The 17,846-nt window shown below is 44.4% G+C and overlaps 1 protein-coding gene across 1 annotated transcript in view; it reads left to right on the plus strand.

Annotated features, from left to right (window-relative positions):
• The window catches only part of arrb2b (arrestin, beta 2b), a 259,148-nt gene that overhangs the window by 147,663 nt on the left and 93,639 nt on the right, over window positions 1-17,846 (plus strand). The window lies entirely within an intron of this gene.

The raw sequence follows: 17,846 nt of genomic DNA on the forward strand, positions 1-17,846 counted from the left end.
CTGTCTCCTGCTGTTTATTTGGTCCATGTCTTCCGCCCGCATTTGTTTTACATACTGTAAGTCATTTGAGTTACAAATTGGAACCTAGTTATCAAGCCAGGTGATATAGAGAGACTAAGCCTTCTGCTGCTGCTGTAGGAGAGAGAGAGAGAGAGAGAGAGAGAGCGAGAGAGATGGGTGTAGTGTGTGAGAGAGAGAGATGGGTGAAGTGTGTGAGAGAGAGATGGGTGAAGTGTGTGAGAGAGAAAGAGAGATGGGTGAAGTGTGTGAGAGAGAGAGAGAGAGAGAGAGAGAGAGAGAGAGAGAGAGAGAGAGAGAGAGAGAGAGAGAGAGAGGCAGAGAGAGAGAGAGAGAAAGAGAGATGGGTGAAGTGCATGAGAGAGAGAGAGATGGGTGAAGTGTGTGAGAGAGAGATGGGTGAAGTGTGTGTGAGAGAGAGAGAGAGAGAGAGAGATGGGTGTAGTGTGTGAGAGAGATGGGTGTAGTGTGTGAGATTGATTGATTGATTGATTGAAAACTTTATTAACAGATTGCAGAATGGGTACAGTACAGTACAGCTCAATACATACAATTGTTAAGGGGATGCAGACCAGAGAAAGACTTTCGTCTTGTTTACATCAGGGTCCCCATTTTCAATTCATCGTAACATATATGACATACATGACATACAGATAGACAGTACTGCTACATCTATACATTTATGACATACCAGATTTGCAAATACAGTACTGTTTGTGATACAAAAAGAGTCCAGAAAAAAGAGTATATACATTTGACGTAGAAACTGTACATTGGATTGGGTAGGTGGGGGGGTGGGGGTGGGGGGGACTGTACATTGGAGGTGGTTGGGTGGGTGGGGGGGGGGGTAGGAGTGGGGGGGGGAGGTTGGGTAGGAGGGGTGGGTGGGGGACACTGTACAAACAAAACTGTACATTGGAATATTGACAAGACCATACTTGGTAATTTACTGTACATTGGAGGGGGTTGTGTTCGGACATTTACAGGGGCCAGTTTCGAGTTGCAGTCTCCCTTAGGTGTTTTTTGAGAGTGTTTTTGAAAGTGGGTAGTGATTCACATTCCTTTACAGCTTTGGGTAGGGCGTTCCACATTGATGTGGCATAATTGCGAAACGTGTTTAGTCCCTTGTTTGAGCCGAATCTGGGTTTAACATGATTTGTGGAGCTCCCTCTGGTGTTGTGATCGTGGTATTCACTGACCTTTGGGAAGTATTTTGACATGTACATGGGTACCTTGGTCGTGTAGTGTATCTTGTAGACCAGGCCCATTGCAAGTTGCTGTACTCTGTCGTCTACTCTAAGCCATCCTAGGTTGTCAAAGTGGGCAGGGGTGAGGTGGGTTCTAGGAGTAAGGTCAAGCATTAGTCTGACCAGTTTGTTTTGAGATGTTTGTAATTTTGTTTTTAGCGCCTTTGAGGTGCTTTGGTACCATGAGGTGCAAGCATAGTCGTAGTACCCTTGAATGAGTGCTCCTGCCAGAGTCTTCAGGGTATTCTTGTTTACCAGAGAGGAGATCCGGTACAAGAATCGAGTTCGTTGGTTGACTTTTTTTATTACATTGGATGCCATTTTGTCACAGGAAAGATTTGCCTCTAGGATGGAACCCAGGTAGGTAATATCTTCTTTCCTTGTGACAATATTGTCACCCACTGTAACTGAGAAGCCGTCGGTCTTGCTGAGTTTGTTATTTGAACCGAAGAGAATGAACTCTGTTTTGCCCATGTGTAATGATAGTTTGTTATCAGCGAGCCATATGCAGATTTTGCCTAGTTCTGAGCTGAGGGTTTTTTCAACCTGTAACTTGTTCTTGTCAGAGACCAGCAGGGCTGAGTCGTCCGCAAACAGGAACAAGTTGCAGTCACAAGCTGACGACATGTCATTTGCATAAATTAGGAACAGTAACAGACCTAGTATGCTTCCTTGTGGAACACCACAGCTTACTGTGAGGGGGGGGATAGGGTACCGTTTACCTCCACCATCTGCTCTCTCCCCTCCAGGTAGGATTGCATCCAGCTCACTGATAGACTATCAAAACCAATTGCTTTTAGCTTGTCAATCAGAATGGTGTGATTGACAGTGTCGAAGGCCTTTTGTAGGTCCAGCATGACCATGGCGCAGTATTTCCCCATGTCCACCTCTTGTTTGATGTGGTCGTTTAAATAGAGAAGGCATGTGTCAGTGGAGTGGGATGTTCTGAAGCCAGATTGGAATTCGTAGATTAGATTTTTTTCCGCAAGGTATTTTTCGACCTGTTCGTATACAATTTTTTCCATGACTTTCGAGATGGAGGTAAGGATAGAAACAGGGCGGTAGTTGCCTGGGTCTAATTTACTGCCTTTTTTGTGCAGAGGGGTCACTCTCGCAATTTTGAAGTCCTTGGGGACGTGAGAGAGATGGGTGTAGTGTGTGAGAGAAAGAGAGAAAGAGAGAGAGAGAGAGAGAGAGAGAGAGATGGGTGTAGTGTGTGAGAGAGATGGGTGTAGTGTGTGAGAGAAAGAGAGAGGTTGAGGTCACAATTAGATTTTCAAGTTCAAAAATACAAATTTGATTTCAAAGCCGTAACAATGAAAATAAGCCTAGAATATTCAGCTGAGAGCAATAGCCACACCACACCACACCACACCACACCGCCAGTCAAGCTGTGAGAAAAAAGTATGAGACGTAGGGAAGAGAAGGAGAATTGTCGTTACATTCTCATTTGAATACATCCTCAAATCTTCCATTCTATATTGAGATCGTTACACCCTATTAGGCTGTCCTTGATGTGGCTAACAGCGTCGACAGCAGCGGCTATTCTTCCTCAAACCGGTTCTGACTACCACACCACAGGCGCGATGGATCCACTCTACATGGCCCTATGTTTTCCTATGCTTTATTTTTTTTGCCCTTAGCTCTATTTATAAAAAATATATATATATATCTTAATCTGTACCTTAGATACTATTATTACCTTGTATATATTATATACTATATACGTGTTTCATACATTCATACCAATTATTCGCCTCCATCTATCTATCATCCATTGCAACACTATATTATCACCAACCATCCAGTTGGTGGATCCCCTTTGAACAGCCCATCTGAGGTCTCTCTCCTCCACGCCGCCTGTGGTGCTTTTTCCCCTATTGCTAGGTTTTTAGTGAGTCGTTCCTTATCTCCATTGGGGAAAGTCTGGGAGTGTTGCATATTTGGATTTTATGGTGGTTTTTGTTTTTGATCTTTTGTGATGTTTCTTCTTGACTTGTACAAGAAGACTAGCCCATGGGGGCTATTCCATGTGATCTTGGGCTATACAAACACATTTGATTTGATTTGTTTTTGATTTATTAGGCGCGTGCACCTATACTGGCTTTGAAGATCGGCCCCATATCAGACTAAAACAAGAGTATCGTTATTGGAGAATTTCCCCAAACCTGATATCCACGAGAACCACGTGTCAGAAATAAAAGCCAAGCCTGTGTTCCTGTATGTGGCGGCATGTCTGCTCTTTTTAATGGAGAAACATGGATCACATACATTTATGTCAATCGTTTTTGTCCAATGACCCCAAACCAATGGTCTGAGTGAGTCTATACAGTGAAAGTAATGGATTGGATTGGTACTAAGGGTAGGAATCACCAGAGGCCCCACGATGCAATATCGCAATTGTAATATGTATTGCGAGATATTGCGATGTATTACCTTTTTTCAACTCCAAATTATGTCCAAAAAGTGTTTTATCTAATAAGATAACATTTTCAGTCTGTTCACCTCATTCCAATCAGCAGTAAAATGGCATTGGCAAGCAAAAGAAAATGACGAAAATAAATAATAATATCGATACTTGGCATCATTGTATTGCTATAATATCGGCACACAAAATATTGCGGTGTATTGCTGTATAGATCCCCCCCCCCCCTAATTGGTACTCACAGGGTTCACACAAGGTCGTTGAAGTGCTTAAGTGCTTGATTTTTTACAAAAAAAGGTCATGGCCTGGAATTCCTTTTTTTTAACAAGGTGCTTAAAAAGTCCTTGAAATTCAAATCAACCATTCACATTGAAAATGTTGTTCATCCATGATAATTTTTTTTCTCAATCAAGAAATATAATAATTATATAACTAATTGTCAGAAATGGGTTTTGAGCCATAAATATTGGATCCGTTTTATATTTCTTTCTAAAAAAATAAAACACATTTAAAAGAAAAATAGTGCTTGTAAAAGTACTTGAACGTCCTTGAATTTCATGTTGCAATGTCTGTGGGAACCCTGTACTCAGTCCTCACTCTGTATCACCACTTTAGGATCAAAGTGAGTATCTGCAGTGAAGAGTGGTATCACTAGACCACCCAGCCGCCTCTGAAACATTTTATGCCACTAAAGCTGAAATCATGGTTCTGTGTCAAACTATCGCCAGAGCTGCCTATGTGCATCGGCCTGCTTGCCTTGTGTCGTGCATTTCTGCATTTACCTTGATACTATTGCACTTTACTGTTACTTACTATTGCTTGCACTCTGGTTGGATGCCAAACTTATTTTCATTTGTATAATAACAATACATTTGAATCTAATCTAATCCAATCTAATCTAACCTAATGTAGGACGGCATTGCTAACGTGTGGAGAAATTATCAAAGAAGGCCTTTATATACTCTATGTACTGTATGTATGTATGTATGTATGTATGTATGTATGTATGTATGTATGTATGTATGTATGTATGTATGTATGTATGTATGTATGTATGTATGTATGTATGTATGTATGTATGTATGTATGTATGTATGTATGTATGTATGTATGTATGTATGTATGTATGTATGTATGTATGTATGTATGTATGTATGTATGTATGTATGTATGTATGTATGTATGTATGTATGTATGTATGTATGTATGTATGTATGTATGTATGTATGTATGTATGTATGTATGTATGTATGTATGTATGTATGTATGTATGTATGTATGTATGTATGTATGTATGTATGTATGTATGTATGTATAGTATTTGAGACGGCCCAGAACAGGGGGGGGGGCTGTTTCCTCTCCTGGATGTCTCACCGCGTTACAATTATGACGATAACAATTTTATGAATTATAGCGAGCTCTGATCACTCCCCTCGTTGTGCCGATGTTCCGACTGTCCACAAGCTGAGCTACGCACGTGCGCGGAGCTATGACCGCTGACAGACACCGTCGGACACCATGTCGCAGAACCATAAATTCAGTTATTAAGAGTCGGTTACGGTTTGTGCACACAAACAAGCCTCTCCGCACTGTGAAGGCTCTCCTTTGATTTATGTCACCAAGAGATACGTCCTGGAACTGGTTCACTGATCCTAAATAGACGACTGCGTGAATAGCATGACATCATCGCTCAGGGGAATGTTCTGCCTCAGAACTACTCTGATATAAAGCTTATTTGGGCGTTAAAGGAGTTCAAACATTTCAAATAAACAGTGTAGGTTAAATCCCACAAGTCAGACATTGATTCAATGTGAGGGGATATACTCCAGCTTTGTGGGGATAATGTAGCTCTTCCTGTTGGAGTGTGTTAGTTCCCTTGGTATCGTTTTGTTTGGAAGCTCTTTCTCTCTCTCTCTCTCTCTCTCTCTCTCTCTCTCTCTCTATCTCTCTCTCTCTCTCTATCTTAATTATTTCTCTCACTTGTGTCTATCTATCTTTCTATCTATCTAGGCTATATCTAGGCTATCTCTCTTTCTCTATCGCTAATATAGCTATAGTTCTCTACCTACTGTATCTCTCTCTCTATATATATAGTGTGACGAGCCTGGTGGGGTTCAGACTCGCCACGGTTCAAATACAAACAAATTCGAATGTCCACACAAGAGCAATATCAATCAATACGAGTATTTATTGAATTAAAGGCAGAATCCAGTTGGAAAGGCAAAAGAATGGTTGTGATACAGTCCGAGGGTCAAAAACACAAAACAGGCTCGCAGACAGAAAAAGGGATTGTTCAATACTCAGGGTAGTCGTCCGGGCCAGGGTCAGTACACAAGCGGGGTTCTCAGCCAGTCCAGGGTCCAGTACACAATGAAAACCTACTCGCCTTCACCTCTCCTCTCACTATCTCTCACCTTCACAACTCCGAATAACACAATCTCTCTCTCAATAACAACAACTCCAACCTCACCTCCGCTCAACTTACTCCTGACTAACCTAGTGGCTTTGTAGTGTGTGGGTCTGGGCGTGTACACGTGAGATGTGGGTGGACTAATGATGCGCAGGTGTGTTCTATCAGTACTAATCAGCTACCTAATTGTCTCTACTCCTTCCGTGGCAATAATATCTCCCATCCTTCACATATCCATGAGAGGGGGGGGGTGAGATCTGCCACAATAGCTATATCTCATTCTCTACCTATCTCTCTCTACCTATCTCTCTATCTCTACCTACCTATCTCTCTCTCTACCTATCTCTCTCTCCTCCCCCCTCTGTTTTCTGTCCATGACTATGAAGAACAAGCATTTGCTCTGAGTAACATCTCTTCTATTTGAATGAACTAGTGCAGCCTGTTCCAAACTGGCCGACAGACACGCAGACAGACACGCAGACAGACACACAGACAGACATGCGGAGAGACAGACACGCAGACAGACACGCAGACAGACACACAGACAGACATGCGGAGAGACAGACATGCGGAGAGACAGACACGCGGAGAGACAGACACGCAGACAGACACGCAGACAGACATGCGGAGAGACAGACATGCGGAGAGACAGACACGCGGAGAGACAGACACGCGGAGAGACAGACACGCAGACAGACACGCAGAGATTCCTTCCTTTATAGTTAGAATGATACTCTCATTCCTTCAGTAGACCTACTCCTCCCTCTCTCTAGCTCTCTCTCTCTCTTTCCGCCTGTTTTCTATTGTGTGTGCGTACAGGGTATATGGGCCTGTGTGTGAATGAGGGTGTGTGTGTGTGTGTGTGTGTGATGGGTGTGGTGTGTGTGCTCCTCAGTGTGTGTGTGTGTGTGTGTGTGTGTGTGTGTGTGTGTGTGTGTGTGTGTGTGTGTGTGTGTGTGTGTGTGTGTGTGTGTGAGTGCATGGCTAACCTCAGGTCATTGCTAGCTCACTGCAGCAGCAGGGTCAGCAGAACATTCCCCATATGGACTTTCTGAACCTTTGCCAGCACACGCTGTGTCCTCTCACCCGCACACACCACTCTGTGTGTGTGTGTGTGTGTGTGCATTCTTGCATTCTTAGTTGAGTGTACTGTGTTAATGTGAAACAGTTTTCTTATTTAGGAACCTTGAATATTGACTAAGCTAGGATGGAAGAGAGACAGGAGCACTCATATCTTTAACCCTCAACACACACACACACACACACACACACACACACACACACACACACACACACACACACACACACACACACACACACACACAACAGGAACTACCCAGTACGGTCACAAGACTGATTCTCTGACCTCTAGGGGTCAGTTTATTGGGGCCACAAGACTGACGTTTGTTCAGGATGTCTTCTTCAGACCCTGTGGTGTCACGGGTCTATGCTGTATATTAGGTTCTCTATACTGCCACCTATAGGTGACCACAATCATCTACTTCCTATATTGTGTGTACATGTATTACTCTTACTTCTGAGGACTTTGTGTGTCTAATAATGATTGTGTGCATAGATGCGTTTGAAGCATAAGGCTGCAACAAACTTTGGTCTGGTAAATTGTATTAAATTCCTGACTTGCTGTGTTCTTAAAGGGGAACTATCTTATAAATGGCCTTTTTCAGTGTTTAGCATTGTTTCCTAGCTATGTGGACTTATATTAATATGATCTATGTCTCTAATTCTCATATTGGCGCATTCTTCCAATTCTCCTCTCACAATATTCACCCTCACTGAACTGAGTCATCTGAACATGTGCTGATCTGTGATGTCAGAGAGACTCAGCTGCATGTTGATGTTCAGGCGAGGCAGTGGTTTACCATTGTGGTTGGAGCCCAGGCTCAAAACGGCTTAAAGGGGCTATGCATTGCTATTCCTAGCACTATTTGGGCAACTTTACACAATTCCTTTTGGTCTATTGAAGACATTTGTAAGTTTTTTTTCAAAAAAATGCATTGTTTTATATTTCTAATCAAGTACTCAAAACCATCATTTTTCAGCCTCAAGAAATCAGGCTGTTATGGCCTGGCTCCGCCCATAAGCACTTTGAGTGACAGTGCCACACAGTCTGCACTGGTAGAGGGAGGGAGGGAGGGGGGGAAGAGAGAGAGAGAGAGAGAGCGAGAGAGGGAGGGGGTGGGAGAGAGAGAGAGAGAGAGAGAGAGAGAGAGAGAGAGAGAGAGAAAAAAAGACAGTCCGCCGGCAGCTTGTTTTTCTTTTTCTTTCTTTCAATCTCCCGTTTGCGTGTCTGGCGCGCTGCAGGTCCCCCCCCCCCCCCCCCCCAAGTGCTCTCTATCTCTCTCCCTTTCTCTCCCTCTCGAGTATGAGGAAATGTTTTTTTTTTTTCTTTCTTTCAATCTCCCGTTTGCGTGTGTGGCGCGCTGCAGGTCCCCCCCCCCCCCCCCAAGTGCTCTCTCTCCCTCTCTCTTCATTTCTCTCCCTCTCGAGTATGAGGAAATGGTTTCGCTGTGTACAGTCAGTCTAGGTAGAATGGGGGCGGGCATTAGCTCCAACCACAGAGCCAATCGCATCACTGTGCGCTACCCACAGCCCGAATGACGTGACTCAGGCCTTCAAATCAAAATGACCCGATTTACTAGAGGACGAAAGGGGCTGGGCTGAATCGGAGCAATCCGCCAATATGGTATTTAGACCCTAAAACACATTGATACGAACTCCTATTACTATAATACAATGCTAGAGACTGAAAAATGACATTTATAATACATAGCCCCTTTAAGATCTTGAGGTAGAAAAATGCTGTTTTTGAGGACTTGATTAGAAATACAAAACAATGAATTAAAAAAAATAAGAAAATTACAGAGGTGTTCCATAGACTCACAGGAATTGTGTAAAAGTGCCCAAATAGTGAAAGAAATAGTAAAATAGTTCCCCTTTAAAGGAAAACTCCAACATTTTGGGAAATTAGCTTATTTAACATCTTCCCTGGAGTTAGACAAGAAGATACATACCTTTTTCGTCTCTCTGCATGCATTGGGCTTAGGGAACGCCTGGACCGTTAGCCTAGCTTAGCTTCATCACTGGAAGTGGGGCAGACATCTAGCCTAGTTCACTACAGTCAGGAAATATACTCCAAATACAATCAAAATACAACTCCCAAACGTTCCTGTAAACATGTTGTGACCTGTGTATTTACCACGTCTCCCAGTCACACAAGTCACACAAGTCTCCTAGTCACACAAGTCTCCCAGTCACACAAGTCTCCCAGACACATGAGTCTCCAAGTCACACAAGTCACACAAGTCTCCCAGTCACACAAGTCTCCCAGACACACAAGTCTCCCAGTCACACGAGTCTCCCAGTCACACAAGTCTCCCAGTCACACAAATCTCCCAGTCACACAAGTAGGGATGGGTACCTTTCACATTTGAACCGATACCGTACCGGTACCTGTGAATCGATACCGGTACCCAACGGTACCTTTTTTCGGTACTTTAGTCTGATGAACATTGTTACTCAGCTGATAGAGTTGTGCTCTTCCTGATGGCTTGTCGTACAGAACTTGTAAGTCGCTTTGGATAAAAGCGTCAGCTAAATGACTAAATGTAAATGTAAATGTCAAGAAATTTTATTTAACTACCTCAGTCGTAAAAAAAAATCCAAACTTCAAATAACTACAATTTCGACAGTTTTCGGCTTGTCATTGCTCCGACTGCTTTGTTGTTGAATCAAGTCAAATCCTAGGTAAGCATATATTGTGCGTGTGAACGTTGACATGAAAAAAAAAAGGTAAAAAAAAAAAAAAGTAAAAAAAAAATGGTGCCATGGGTATATTCATTATATACCATAGGTTGCCGGCTCTATTTGTCTATGGAGAAGTACCCCTTCTTTGCATGGCTATAACTTTTTAAATTCTATTGCTACATTGCCATTATTAGGGCCCATTCAAAGTCCTATATGTATTATTCATTGTGTAGCACTAGCAACGTTAAACTTTTTCATTCACATATTCATAGTAAAGTATGGTCTAATGTATAAGTATGTTTTCATCTCTTTCTGCAGCTTTCTCCAGAACGTGATCTATAGCCCCAAATGCATTATATTGATGATGAAATACAGTTTGATGGCAATCGGGGCGATATAAAAAATTTCAATTGGACGTACTTCTAGAATGATCTACGTATGATCTGATGATGACCGGATGGGCGGGGGATCGTTTATAATTCCGTGGGCAGCGTTATATCATTCATCTAGTGTGGGTCAAGTTTCTTTAATATTTGTCATACAGAAGTACAGAATACTTTTATACAAAATGCTTCTTACTGTTACGCTCCAGAGACTGTGCAAGACAAGATAAGTATGAAATAAAATAACATAGTAAAATTAGAAGTAAAAAAATGAGGTCACAGTGTTCAGTTTAGACATATGTACAATGTTCGATGCAGAATAGACGTAGTTACCATACAATATACAATACTGTGCAGTGTACTATACAATACTATATAGTGCAAGGCAGAAATGGGACGAGGTGCAATTTAGGTACAATTCACAGTAGGTGTACGAGTTGTAGTGCAAATCCTTTATCAATAAATATAAAGTGTAAAGTGTGTTTGTGTGATCTAAAGTGTGGAGAGTGGGTGCTGCAGTGTGTTGTTTGTTTGAGTGAGTGTGTGCGTGTGGGTGTGTGTGCTGTGTGCATTTGATGGTTGTTGCATAGTGTTTATTGTTCGTTTAGCAGCCTGATGGCCTGGGGATAGAAGCTTCTTCTGAGTCTTTCTGTGCTCGCCTTAAGACTCCGGTATCGCTTGCCTGACCGCAGCAGTTCAAAGAGGCAGTTGTTCGGGTGGCTCGAGTCCTTAATAATTCTCTTAGCCTTCCCCTTGCACCGCTTGTTGTAAATGTTCTGGAGGGTGGGAAGCCCCCCTCCAATTGTGCGTTCGGCTGAACGTGTCACTCTTTGTAGTCTGCTACGGTCTTGTGCAGTGCTATTCCCAAACCAGGAGGTGATGTTGCCGGTCAGGATGCTCTCTATTGTACATGAGTAGAAGTTCCTAAGGATCTTCTGACTGACTTGGAACTTCCTTAGGCGCCTGAGGAAGTAGAGGCGTTGTCGTGCCTTCTTCACAACACTGTCAATGTGTGTGGTCCATGTCAAGTCCTCGGATATGTGGGCTCCGAGGTACTCGAAACTGTTCACTCTCTCAACCGGTGCCCCGTCGATGCTGAGGGGGCTGTAGTCCTTGACCCCCGACCTCCTGAAGTCCACAATCATCTCTTTTGTTTTGCTGACGTTCAGGGAGAGGCAGTTCTCCTGACACCACTGTGACAGGTTCTCTACCTCTTCCAGGTAGGCCCTTTCGTCGTTGGCAGAGATCAGGCCCACCACTACTGTGTCATCAGCAAATTTGATGATGGTGTTGTTGTTCCGCTGTGCTACGCAGTCATGTGTGTACAGGGAGTAGAGGAGGGGGCTCAGAACACAGCCCTGGGGGGCCCCTATGTTGAGCGTGATGGATGAGGAGGTGCAGTTGCCGGCTCTTACCACCTGGGGTCTGCCCGTCAGGAAGTCCAAGACCCACTGGCAGAGGTCATAGTTCAAGCCCAGGTCCCTGAGCTTGGCTATGAGTTTGGAGGGGACTATGGTATTGAATGCTGAGCTGTAGTCGATGAACAGCATTCTCACATAGTTCCCCTGCCTCTTGTCCAGGTGTGATGCTGCTGTGTGCAGCACATGGGCTATGGCGTCCTCCGTGGACCTGTTGGGGCGATATGCAAATTGCAGAGGGTCCAGGTTGATGGGGAGGGAGGAACAGATGTAGCCCTTCACTAGCTTCTCAAAGCACTTCATGGCTATGGAGGTGAGGGCTACAGGGCGGTAGTCGTTGAGGCAAGCGGGCGTAGATTTTTTGGGTACAGGGATGATGGTGGACTTCTTCAGACAGGTGGGGATGACAGCCTGTTCCAAGGACAGGTTGAAGATGTCAGTGAATACCGGGGCCAGTTGGTCGGCACAGACTTTTAGGACGCGGCCGGGGATGCCGTCCGGTCCTGCTGCCTTCCTGATATTCACTTTTTTAAAGATCCGTCTCACCTCATGCTCTGTTATCAGCAGACCCCCCCCCCCCCATTGCCGTGGTTTGTAGGCTGGTGTTGTTATTCACAGCCTCAAACCTCGCATAGAAGGAATTGAGATCATTTGCTAAGGAGATGTCACTGTTCAGTTTGAGGGGGGTGCCTTTGTAGTCTGTCATTGTTCTGAGGCCCTGCCACATGCCTCTAGAGTCAGCCTGTTCAAACTGAAGTTCAACTTTATCCCTGTAACGCCGTTTTGCCTCTATTACTGCTCTCCTGACGTTGTATCTTGCCATCTTGTGTTCTTCCATGTTGCCTGTCACCAGCCCGGTGTTGTATGCTGATGTGCGCACTTTCAGAGCCTCACGGACGGATTTGTCTACCCAGGGCTTTTGATTTGGGTAGATTTTAATTTTGGTGGAGGGGATTGTTTCTTCTACCAGAGTACAGACATAGTCAATTACCGTTTCGGTGTATTCGTTAATATTGGCTGTGTTATCACGGAATACACTCCAGTCTGTGCAGTCAAGTGCAGCTTGGAGTGACTCCTCTGACGTCACGGCCCAACGCTTAACCTCTCGCGAGACCACCGGCGTTCGCTTGAGACTTTGTTTGTACTTTGGCAAAAGAAAGATGGCGGCGTGATCGCTTTTACCGAATGGACTAAGAGCCTGTGACTTGTACCCATTCTTAAATTGCGAGTATACATGGTCTAATATGTTCTCGCCTCTGGTGGGACAGGTCACATGCTGATAGAAATTCGGCAACACCTTTTTAAGACGCGCGCTGTTGAAATCACCCAGAACCAAAATGGCAGCGTCAACATTAGCTGTCTGGAGTTTGTTTACCTCGTCGTGAAGTTTTGAAAGTGCGACCCCAGTGTTCGCGTGTGGTGGAATGTACACTCCGATGAGGATGATGGACGTTAACTCTCTTGGGAGGAAGAAGGGTCGACATTTTATCGTGATAAACTCCAGGTCTGGGGAGCAGTGGTTAGACAGTTCCTTTGCGTTGCCTACATCGCACCACTCCTTGTTTATCATGAAGGCAATGCCGCCTCCTTTCTTCTTTAGTGACTCTTCTGCCGTCCGGTCCTTGCGGAGGACGAAGAAGTGGTCTGCCGGTTCTATTGCGTGATTCGGGACATCTGGACTCAGCCAAGTTTCTGTGAAACAGAGGACGTTACAATCCCGAATGTCCCTCTGGAATTGGATCCGTGCTCTGATGTCGTCCAGTTTATTCCCTATCGATTGCACATTGGCCAACAATATGCTGGGCAATGTGGTTCTGTGTCGTTTGGACCTCAGTCTGTTCCGGACTCCGGCTCTCTTCATATGTTCATCATAACAGTTTATATGGAACACGTTCAACAATAACGCTGAATCTTACCGGATCTTCCTCGCGCCGTTGGACGATCAGCGCGGTGTAGACCGTTTTCGATTATGGGATGTTTATCCTGATGAACCATTTCCAGCTTGTATAATACTATATACGTCCAAATCATGTTGTTTATCGAGTTATTGGCAATGGATCGCTATATATTGTGCCGAGCCAGAGTGCCGGCAGCCAAACCGAGTGCCCGGAAGTAATATGGCTGACCAGCACAACCTCCACAGCACTTCCTGTTTGGCGATTGCGCCGATCGGCCACCAGATGGCGCTCCTGAACCGCCAGAGAGCTCAGTGGGTCCTCCTGGTGGATCTCAGGCCAGCGGAGGGGAAATATGAATCCGATCACAGATTTTTGAAATATTGATATTAAAGACGCTGTAAAGCGTCCTTCGGCAACTTGAGCATGGCCGGGAATGACGCTGTAAAGCGTTTCCCGGCAGTTAAATATTTTTTTTTATTTTATTTTTTTATTTGTATTTTTCGGTTTCTCACTCGATTCGATACTCGGTAGTACCGACGTGTTTCGGTTCGGTACCTCAAAAGTACCGAATTCGGTACCCATCCCTACACACAAGTCTCCAAGTCACTTGTGTGACTGGGAGACTCGTGTGACTTGTGTGACTGGGAGACTCATGTGACTTGGAGACTTGTGTGACTGGGAGACTTGTGTGACTAGGTGACTTGTGTGACTTGGAGACTTGTGTGACTGGGAAACTTGTGTGACTTGTGTGACTTGGAGACTTGTGTGACTGTGAGACTTGTGTGACTGGGAGACTCGTGTGACTTGTGTGACTTGGAGAATTGTGTGACTGGGAGACTTGTGTGACTTGGAGACTTGTGTGACTGGGAGACTCGTGTGACTAGGAGACTCGTGTGACTTGTGTGACTTGGAGACTTGTGTGACTGGGAGACTTGTGTGACTCAGACTCGTGTGACTTGTGTGAGTTGGAGACTCGTGTGACTGGGAGACTCGTGTGACTTGTGTGACTTGGAGACTTGTGTGACTGGGAGACTTGTGTGACTGGGAGACTTGTGTGACTTGGAGACTTGTGTGACGGAGACTCGTGTGACTGGGCGACTCGTGTGACTTGTGTGACTTGGATACTTGTGTGACTGGGAGACTCGTGTGACTTGTGCGACTTGGAGACTTGTGTGACTGGGAGACTTGTGTGACTGGGAGACTTGTGTGACTTGGATACTTGTGTGACTGGGAGACTTGTGTGACTTGGAGACTTGTGTGACTGGGAGACTTGTGTGACTGGGAGACTTGTGTGACTTGGAGACTTGTGTGACTGGGAGACTTGTGTGTCTGGGAGACTTGTGTGACTGGGAGACTTGTGTGGCCTGTGTGACTGGGAGACTTGTGTGACTTGGAGACTAGTGTGACTTGTGTGACTGGGAGACTTGTGTGACTTGGAGACTAGTGTGACTTGTGTGACTGGGAGACTTGTGTGACTGGGAGACTTGTGTGGCCTGTGTGACTGGGAGACTTGTGTGACTTGGAGACTAGTGTGACTTGTGTGACTGGGAGACTCGTGTGACTTGTGTGACTTGGAGACGTGGTAAATACACAGATCACAACATGTTTACAGGAACGTTTGGGAGTTGTATTTTGATTGTATTTGGAGTATATTTCCTGACTGTAGTGAACTAGGCTATATGTCTGCCCCACTTCCAGTGATGAAGCTAAGCTAGGCTAACAGTCCAGGCGTTCCCTAAGCCCAATGCATGCAGAGAGACGAAAAAGGTATGTATCTTCTTGTCTAACTCCAGGGAAGATGTTAAATAAGCTAATTTCCCAAAATGTTGGAGTTTTCCTTTAAGAACACAGCAAGTCAGGAATTTAATACAATTTACCAGACCAAAGTTTGTTGCAGCCTTATGGCGGGGGTAGTGTGAGCCTCCCACACGTTACACCTCGCCAATGAGAGTCTTCGCTGGCAGGTGAAAAGATGTGACAAGCTGCCTCCTCGTGTATCGGAGGGGACACATGATGCAAGGTTTCTATCCTCCCTACAACCGGCCAGTGGGGGGCATATGCGAGCAACGTTCAAGACAGGGGAGAGGAGAATTGGCACAGTGGAATTGGGATGGGGAGAAAAATAGAAAAAAAGGAGAAAAAAGTGGACAAAAAAAAATAAAAGATTTAACTATACGGCAAACAACTGTATTGTTTGCACATTTAGTTTCTTTCTAATAAAAGACGATTTTCTTTCAGTCATGTATTTTCACCATTTTAAGTTTTGTTAAAAATATTGTTATAATATATTATGGAAATCCAGTAGTCTAATATCTTGGAATATATTATGGAAACCCAGAGTTGAGTGAATTGTCAGAGATTGAGTGAATCGTCACACCCATAGTGTCTGCGCAGGACAGATAATGACGCATGAGGACGTGTACATCTCTCTCTCTCTCTCTCTCTCTCTCTCTCTCTCTCTCTCTCTCTCTCTCTCTCTCTCTCTCTCTGATCTCTCCATCCCAGATGGAGAGAAGACGATGTATCATATTGAGAAATTAAAGATTTGGACTGCTCTTCTGTTGCCACGGGAACACCAGAAAGCCCCATCTGGCTGCCATGGCAACCCAATAGAACCTGTGTTGGACAGACGTGTGTGTGTGTGTGTGTGTGTGTGTGTGTGTGTGTGTGTGTGTGTGTGTGTGTGTGTGTGTGTGTGTGTGTGTGTGTGTGTGTGTGTGTGTGTGTGTGTGTGTGTGTGTGTGTGTGTGTGTGTGTGTGTGTGTGTGTGTGTGTGTGTGTGTGTGTGTGTGTGTGTGTGTGTGTGTGTGTGTGTGTGTGTGTGTGCGCGCGCGTGTGTGTGTGGTAGTTGAGACCTCACATGTTGGCACACACACACACACACACATGTGTGAAATCAGTGCTAGATAAGAGTACAGAAAATTATTGGAGTGTGTGTGTGTGCGTGCGTGCGTGCATGCGTGTGTGTGTGAGCATGCTACCCAGAGCTGTTTCCAGAACATGCTATATTAATCTGAGCTATTCATCAAACGTGAGACCATACTAGTAGTCTCTACATCTGTCAGTGCACACACACAAACACACACACACACACACACACACACACACACACACACACACACACACACACACACACACACACACACACACATGTATGCACTCAGGTGCGTAGGATGACAGAGGGGAAGGATGTAAAGGGAGGGTTGAGAGGGAGAAGTGTTTCAGATGATGACCTGGATGCTTTGAAGATTCCGTCACTGCTGTGGTGATCGATGCCGGAGTGAAGATATAATGTTTTACCACTGAGGAAATGTGCCCACATCAGCATAACCAGTAGCTTGTAGACATAATAATCCTACATTCATTTTTAAAAGCAGTTCTTCTCAGACAAAGTCGTTTAGTCATGAGAACTTTCAGTAAACCTATCTACCACACAGCTCTCATCTACCACATAACTCTCATCTACCACATAACTCTCATCTACCACATAACTCTCATCTACCACACAGCTCTCATCTACCACATAACTCTCATCTACCACATAACTCTCATCTACCACATAACTCTCATTTACCACATAACTCATTTACCACATAGCTCTCATCTACCACATAACTCTCATTTACCACACAGCTCTCATCTACCACATAACTCTCATCTACCACATAACTCTCATCTACCACATAACTCTCATCTACCACATAACTCATCTACCACATAACTCTCATTTACCACATAACTCTCATCTACCACACAGCTCTCATCTACCACATAACTCTCATCTACCACATAACTCTCATCTACCACATAACTCTCATCTACCACATAACTCTCATCTACCACATAACTCTCATTTACCACATAACTCTCATCTACCACATAACTCTCATCTACCACACAGCTCTCATCTACCACATAACTCATCTACCACATAACTCTCATCTACCACATAACTCTCATCTACCACACAGCTCTCATCTACCACATAACTCTCATCTACCACATAACTCTCATCTACCACACAGCTCTCATCTACCACATAACTCTCATCTACCACATAACTCTCATCTACCACATAACTCTCATCTACCACATAACTCTCATCTACCACATAACTCTCATCTACCACATAACTCTCATCTACCACATAACTCTCATCTACCACATAACTCTCATCTACCACATAACTCATCTACCACATAACTCTCATCTACCACATAACTCTCATCTACCACATAACTCTCATCTACCACATAACTCTCATTTACCACATAACTCTCAT

Source organism: Notolepis coatsorum, assembly GCF_963971535.1.
Source record: "Notolepis coatsorum genome assembly, chromosome: 4".
Taxonomy (NCBI): Eukaryota; Metazoa; Chordata; class Actinopteri; order Aulopiformes; family Paralepididae; genus Notolepis; species Notolepis coatsorum.